A 7,763-nucleotide genomic window follows, 5' to 3' on the forward strand; every position below is an offset into this window, starting at 1 on the left:
GGGATTGGGGGCAGGAGGAGAAGAGGACGACAGAGGATGAGATGGCTGGATGGCATCACTGACTCGATGGACGTGAGTCTGAGTGAACTCCAGGAGTTGGTGATGGACAGGGAGGCCTGGCATGCTGTAATTCATGGGGTTGCAAAGAGTCGGACATGACTGAGTGACTGAACTGAATAGAAGTGTAGAACTCAAGTTCGCGAGTAAAGCCTCTCCTTTTCCTGTCCTCCAGTCAACCACTTTCCTCCCAAGAAAATGTTCCTTTTTTTTTTCAATTGGTGGAAAATTGGTTTACAATGTTGTGTTCATTTCTGCCACGCAAGGACATGAGTCAGTTATAATTATATATACATGTGCCCTCCCTCTTGAACCCCCCTCACTTCCCCCATCCCACCGCTCTGCTGCTGCTGCTGCTAAGTCATTTCAGTCATGTCCGACTCTGTGTGACCCCATAAATGGCAGCCCACCAGGCTCCCCCGTCCCTGGGATTCTCCAGGCAAGAACACTGGAGTGGGTTGCCATTTCCTTCTCCAGTGCAGGAAAGTGAAAGATGAAAGTGAAATCGCTCAGTCGTGTCTGACTCTTCGTGGCCCCAGGGACTGCAGCCTACCAGGCCCCTCTGTCCATGGGATTTTCCAGGCAAGAGTACTGGAGTGGGTGCCATTGCCTTCTCCGTCCCACCCCCCTAGGCCATCCCAAAGCACTATGCTGGGCTCCCCGTGTTGTTTAGCGACTTCCCACCAACGTTTTTACACATGAAGTGTATGTATGTCAATGCTACTCAGTTCGCCCCACCCTCACCTTCCCCTGCTGTGCCCACAAGTCCATTCTCTACTAGGTTCATCAATAACATTTTTCTAGATTCCATATATATTCATTAACATATGATATTTGTTTTTCTCTTTCTGATTTACTTCACTCTGTATAAGAGGCTCTAGATTCATCCACCTCACTACAATGGACTCAAATTCATTCCTTTTTATGACTGAGTAATATTTCATTGTATAAATATACCACAAATTCCTTATCCATTCATCTGCTGATGGACATCTAAGTTGCCTCCATGTCCTGTAAATAGTGAATGTATTGTAAATAGTGTAATATATTGTAAATAGTGTAATATATCATAAATAGTGTAAATAGTGAATTATTGTAAATAGTAAATACCCCATTGCAATGAACAGTAGGGTACACTTGTCTTTTAGAATTGTGACTTTATCAGGGTATATGCCCAGTAGTGGGATTGTTGGGTCATATGGTAGATTTATTGCCAATTTTTGAGGAACCTCCATACCATTCTCCATAGGCTATATCAGTTTGTATTCCCACCAACAGTGCAGGAGTGTTCCCTTTTCTCTACATCCTGCACATATAAGCACCTTTTCTTTGACAAGGAAGGCAAGAATACACAATGGAAAAAAACAGCCTCTTCAATAAATGGTTCTAGGAAAACTGAACAGCTACATGTAAAAGAATGAAACTAGAACACTTCCTAACACCATAAACAAAAATAAACTCAAAATGGATTAAAGACTTCAATGTAAGGCCAAAAACTATAAAGCTCTTAGAGGGAAACATAGGCAATACAAATCTTTGACATAAATCACAGCAAGATCCTCTTTGACCTATCTCCTAGATTAATGGAAATAAAAAATAAACAAAAATGGGACCTAATAAAACTTAAAAGCTTTTGCACAGCAAAGGAAACTATAAACAAGTGAAAAGATAACTCTCAGAATGGGAGAAAATAACTGCAAATGAAGCAACTGACAAAGGGTTAATCTCCAAAATATACAAGCAGCTCATACAGCTCAATATCTGAAAAATAAACAACTCATTTCAAAAATGGGCAGAAGATCTAAACAGACATTTCTCCAAAGAAATGAATACACGAAATAAATACCTGAAAACATGCTCAACATCACTCGTTAGAGAAATGCACATCAAAACTACAATGAGGTATCACCTCACAGCAGTTAGAATGGCCAACATCAAAAAATCTGTTAACAATAAATGAGGCAGTAAATGTTACTAAGTTCCCCCTCTCCCCACCCCGCTGAGTAGCAACCACTCCCACATTTTGAAGTTGGGCTGGGAAGGAGGTTCCTGGAAACCAGTTTTGCAACCCTGGGCTCCTGAGGCATGAAAAAGTTTGGAGAGAGTTGGAGAGTCACAGAGTAGGAAAGAGCTGCTAGCGTCTCGCACCTGCAAACCCCTTGGAGGTGATGTTGGCCCACCTCTGGTCCTATGACGGCACCACCTTCTTCCGATCCTTCCGTGCCCCTGGGAATGAATCACCATGCCTTATCATGGACAAGCTGGTCCCTAGAAAGGAGGTGTACCCTGGGAGCTCCCCCGTACCCACCTCTCAGTGCCCCTTCTTCTTTCAACTTAGTGTCTCACACCACACTCGCTCCTCTGAGGAGCAGCAGCTCCATAGGCCCAATCAGTTATCTGCCCATTAGGCTGCTTTCCACAGGTGTTCCCTCGAGATTGATGGCCAGTGCAGCATCCCCAGGATCACCTGGGGTTCTGCTCCCTGCCACACCTGACACTCAGGGGCATGATGTGATCACTGCCCGGGCTCGGAGCACCACAAGGGGCCGCACATGTCCAAAATGGATCTTCAGGCCGAGTGCAGAGCCTTGGGGACAGAGGTTAGAAGAACAGCTGTGGTCCAAAGCCTGAGCAAGTGGCTGCTGTGGAAAGAGGCTCACTGATGAAGCAAGGGCAGAAGACAGAAGCAGGAGCCAGAGGAGGCCCCAGAGCCGTGGAGCACCCAACACAGCATCCAGGAGGCAGGAGGGCCTGCAAGCTGACCTGCTGAACTTCCAGGAATGCTCTAGGACCAGCACTGCTAAGCCCTGGGAGGAATGTCATGGAAAGCTAGGATTCGTGAAATGGCATGACAGCAAAGGGTCCAAGAAGTCCCAGCCAAGGGTGTGGGAGGCAGACACAGAGCTACTTGCTGAGAATTGCATGTTCAGTGCGGGGAGGGGGTGGAGGTAGGGAGACTTCTTGCACCTGGGGGAGAATTATTACCTGGTATATCCTGAAGCTTCACTGTTGGTGCCCATGATGCTCAGCCTGGCAGAAGGCTTGACAAGCATCCATAACATCCTAGAATTCCCACATGTGATCCCAGCAGACCTGGAGTGTGAGACAATAGAGTACCTGGGTAAGCATTTTCAGTCCTAATATCATCCTAACACATTGGAGTGGGTGGAAGAGTTCTCTGAGCCTGTGTGAGGGATCATCACAGTAATGGGGATGAAAAGAGCTGGTCACTTTGACCTACAATATGGACCAGTCCAGCACACTCACCAAAGAAATGCAGGGAAGCTTGCATGGACTCTTTCAGCAAAAATGTAACTCAGTCACAAAGACACACCACCTACAAGGAGAGATGGGAAATGGAGGCTGATAGAGAGTTACACACTGAATGTTTGTGTCCCCTACAAAATGTATAATCCCCAATGCAACTGGATTTGGAAGAAGAGCTATTGGAATTAGGTGTAGTTCAGGTCATTAGGGTAGAGCACTCACGATGGGTATTAGGATTGGTAGGGACTTTAAAGGTTTTTATATGAAAAAGAGACAAGAGTGTGTGCACTCTCTTCCTTCCCTCTCCCTCCCAACTCCCCCCCCCCCGTCCCCCCCCCCACCCCCCGCCACATCCCTCTGCCTTGAGAAGACAATGAGAAGGCAGCCAGGAAAAGAACCCTCACCAAAAACTACATCTGCTGACACCTTGACCTCTGACTTCTAGCCTCCAGAACTGTGATAAATAAATGTCTGTTGTTTACTCCATCCAATCTATGGTATTTTGCTTTAGCAGCCTGAACTAAGATGTGGGGTAACAAAAGAAGTAAAGAATGGGTTTTCGTATATAGTTATATATAGCTTACTTATAGTCTCTTTCACACTAAGGAAAGTTATGTCATGTTCATTATGCTGTGTTTAAGAAGGAGTCAATTCCATTGTACTTGACCATCAGCAATGTTCACCATTCAGTGACATGGAGGTCATACACAGACACATACATCAGACACAAAATAAAAGAAAGGAAAAACAACACAAACCCTTTGTTATATGATGAGTGATATCTACAGAGCAATCCTAATGTTAACACTGATTATTAGTTTTCAAACTTTCAGTTCAGTTCAGTCATTCAGTCGTGTCCGACTCTTTGTGACCCCATGAATTGCAGCATGCCAGGCCTCCGTGTCCATCATCAAACTCACATCCATCGAGTCAGTGATGCCATCCAGCCATCTCATCCTCTGTCGTCCCCTTCTCCTACTGCCCCTAATCCCTCCAAGCATCAGAGTCTTTTCCAATGAGTCAACTCATCACATGAGGTGGCCAAAGTATTGGAGTTTCAGCTTTAGCATCAGTCCTTCCAAAGAATACCCAGGACTGATCTACTCTAGGATGAACTGGCTGGATCTCCTTGCAGTCCAAGGGACTTTCAAGAGTCTTCTACAACACCACAGTTCAAAAGCATCAATTCTTCAACGCTCAGCCTTCTTCACAGTCCAACTCTTACATCCATAAATGACTACTGGAAAAACCATAGCCTTGACTAGACAGACCTTTCTTGGCAAAGTAATGCCTCTGCTTTTGAATATGCTATCTAGGTTGGTCATAACTTTCCTTCCAAGGAGTAAGCATCTTTTAATTTCATGGCTGCAATCACCATCTGCAGTGATTTTGGAGCCCCCCAAAATTAAGTTTGACACTGTTTCCCATCTATTTCCCATGAAGTGATGGGACCAGATGCCATGATCTTCGTTTTCTGAATGTTGAGCTTGAAGCCAACTTTTTCACTCTCCTCTTTCACTTTCATCAAGAGGCTCTTTAGTTTCTCTTCACTTTCTGCCATAAGGGTGGTGTCATCTGCATATCTGAGGTTATTGATATTTCTCCCGGCAATCTTGATTCCAGCTTGTGCTTCTTCCAGCCCAGCGTTTTTCATGATGTACTCTGCATAGAAGTTAAATAAGCAGGGTGACAATATACAGCCTTGACGTATTCCTTTTCCTATTTGGAACCAGTCCGTTGTTCCATGTCCAGTTCTAACTGTTGCTTCCTGACCTGCATACAAATTTCTCAAGAGGCAGGTCAGGTGGTCTGGTATTCCCATCTCTTTCAGAATTTTCCACAGTTGATTGTGATCCACACAGTCAAAGGCTTTGGCATAGTCAATAAAGCAGAAGTAGATTTTTTTCTGGAACTCTCTTGCTTTTTCCATGATCCAGCGAATGTTGGCAATTTGATCCCTGATTCCTCTGCCTTTTCTAAAACCAGCTTAAACATCTGGAAGTTCACGGTTCATTTATTGCTGAAGCCTGGCTTGGAGAATTTTGAGCATTACTTTACTAGCATGTGAGATGAGTACAATTGTGTGGTAGTTTGAGCATTCTTTGGCATTGCCTTTCTTTGGGATTAGAATGAAAATTGAGCTTTTCCAGTCCTGTGGCCTCTGCTGAGTCTTCCAAATTTGCTGGCATACTGAGTGCAGCACTTTCACAGTATCATCTTTCAGGATTTGAAATGGCTCAACTGGAATTCCATCACCTCCACTAGTTTTGTTCATAGTGATGCTTTCTAAGGCCCACTTGACTTCCCATTCCAGGATCTCTGGCTCTAGGTGAGTGATCACACCATCGTGATTATCTTGGTCATGAAGATCTTTTTTGTACAGTTCTTCTGTGTGTTCTTGCCACCTCTTCTTAATATCTTCTGCTTCTGTTAGGTCCATACCATTTCTGTCCTTTATCAAGCCCATCTTTGCATGACATGTTCCCTTGGTGTCTCTAATTTTCTTGAAGACATCTCTAGTCTTTTCCATTCTGTTGGTTTTCCTCTATTTCTTTGCATTGATCGCTGAGGAAGGCTTTCTTATCTCTCCTTGCTATTCTTTGGAACTCTGCATTCAGATGCTTATACCTTTCCTTTTCTCCTTTGCTTTTTGCTTCTCTTTTTTCACAGCTCTTTGTAAGGCCTCCCCAGACAGCCATTTTGCTTTTTTGCATTTCTTTTCCATGGGGATGGTCTTTTTTTTTTTTTTTTTTGACATGTAAAAGGTCTTAGTTTATTTTCTCTTTCATGAAAAATCTGCACAGTCACCACAGATACAGTCACTGCAGAATCTTTACTCCTTCTTTTTGCCAGCACCAACGTTGGCCTTTGCAGTCCCCCTGACTTTCTTCATTCTGTTCTTGCGTTCCTTTCTCTGTTTTCTTGAGGTCTTTTTCTTCTCATACAGGCCATGTCTTGCAAGCCTATGTTTGGGCTCATTCTTCTTCGCGTAATCCAAGGAATCGTAAATCATGCCGAACCCAGTTGTCTTGCCACCACCAAAATGAGTTCTGAATCCAAATACAAAGATGACATCTGGTGTGGTCTTGTACATTTTGGCCAGTTTTTCCCGAATTTCTGTTTTAGGTACTGTTGCCTTTCCAGGGTGAAGAACATCGATGACCATTTGTTTCCACTGAAGCAGTCGGTTGGTCATGAATTTCCTAGTCCGGATAGTTACTGTGTTGTTCATGATGGCGGCTGATCTTCCATGGGGATGGTCTTGATCCCTGTCTCCTGTACAATGTCATGAACCTCCGTCCATAGTTCATCAGGCACTCTATCTATCAGATCTAGTCCCTTAAATCCATTTCTCACTTCCACTGTATAGTCATAAGGGATTTGATTTAGGTCATACCTGAATGGTCTAGTGGTTTCCCCCACTTTCTTCAATTTAAGTCTGAATTTGGCAATAAGGAGTTCATGATCTGAGCCACAGTCAGCCATTGGTCTTGTTTTTGCTGACTGTATAGAGCTTCTCCATCTTTGGCTGCAAAGAATATAATCAACCTGATTTTGGTGTTGACCATCTGATGATGTCCATGTGTAGAGTCTTTTCTTGTGTTGTTGGAAGAGGGTGTTTGCTATAACCAGTGCGTTCTCTTGGCAAAACTCTATTAGCCTTTGCCCTGCTTCATTCCATATTCCAAGGCCAAATTTGCCTGTTACTCCAGGTGTTTCTTGACTTCCTACTTTTGCATTCCAGTCCCCTAAATGAGAAGGACATCTTTTTTGAGTGTTCGTCCTAAAAGGTCTTGTAGGTCTTCATAGAACCGTTCAACTTCAGCTTCGTCAACGTTACTGGTTGGAGCATAGACTTGGATTACTGTGACATTGAATGGTTTGCCTTGGAAATGAACAGAGATCATTCTGTCGTTTTTGAGACTGCATCCAAGTACTGCATTTTGAACTCGTTTGTTGACCATGATGGCTACTTCGTTTCTTCTAAGGGATTCCTGCCCACAGTAGTAGATATAATGGTCCTCTGAGTGTAATTCACCCATTCCAGTCCATTTTAGTTCGCTGATTTCAATGTTCACTCTTGCCATCTTCTGTTTGATCACTTCCAATTTGCCTTGATTCATGGACCTAACATTCCAGGTTCCTATGCAATATTGCTCTTTACAGCATCAGACCTTGCTTATATCACCAGTCACGTCCACAACTGGATGTTGTTTTTGCTTTGGCTCATTCCCTTCCTTCCTTCTAGAGTTATTTCTCCACTGATCTCCAGTAGCATATTGGGCACCTACCAACCTGGGGAGTTCCTCTTTCAGTATCCTATCATTTTGCCTTTTCATACTGTTCATGGGGTTCTCAAAACAAGAGTACTGAAGTGGTTTGCCATTCCCTTCTCCAGTGGACCACATTCTGTCAGACCTCTCCACCATGCCCGTCCG

At 43.9% G+C, this 7,763-nt stretch overlaps 1 pseudogene across 1 annotated transcript; it reads right to left on the bottom strand.

The window, feature by feature from the left end:
- LOC102169147 lies at nt 6,083-6,569 on the bottom strand (annotated as a pseudogene). Its single transcript, XR_001917920.1, has one exon. The product of XR_001917920.1 is annotated as a 40S ribosomal protein S24 pseudogene (transcript).

The sequence above is a fragment of the Capra hircus genome, chromosome 3 (genome assembly GCF_001704415.2).
Source record: "Capra hircus breed San Clemente chromosome 3, ASM170441v1, whole genome shotgun sequence".
Taxonomy (NCBI): domain Eukaryota; kingdom Metazoa; phylum Chordata; class Mammalia; order Artiodactyla; family Bovidae; genus Capra; species Capra hircus.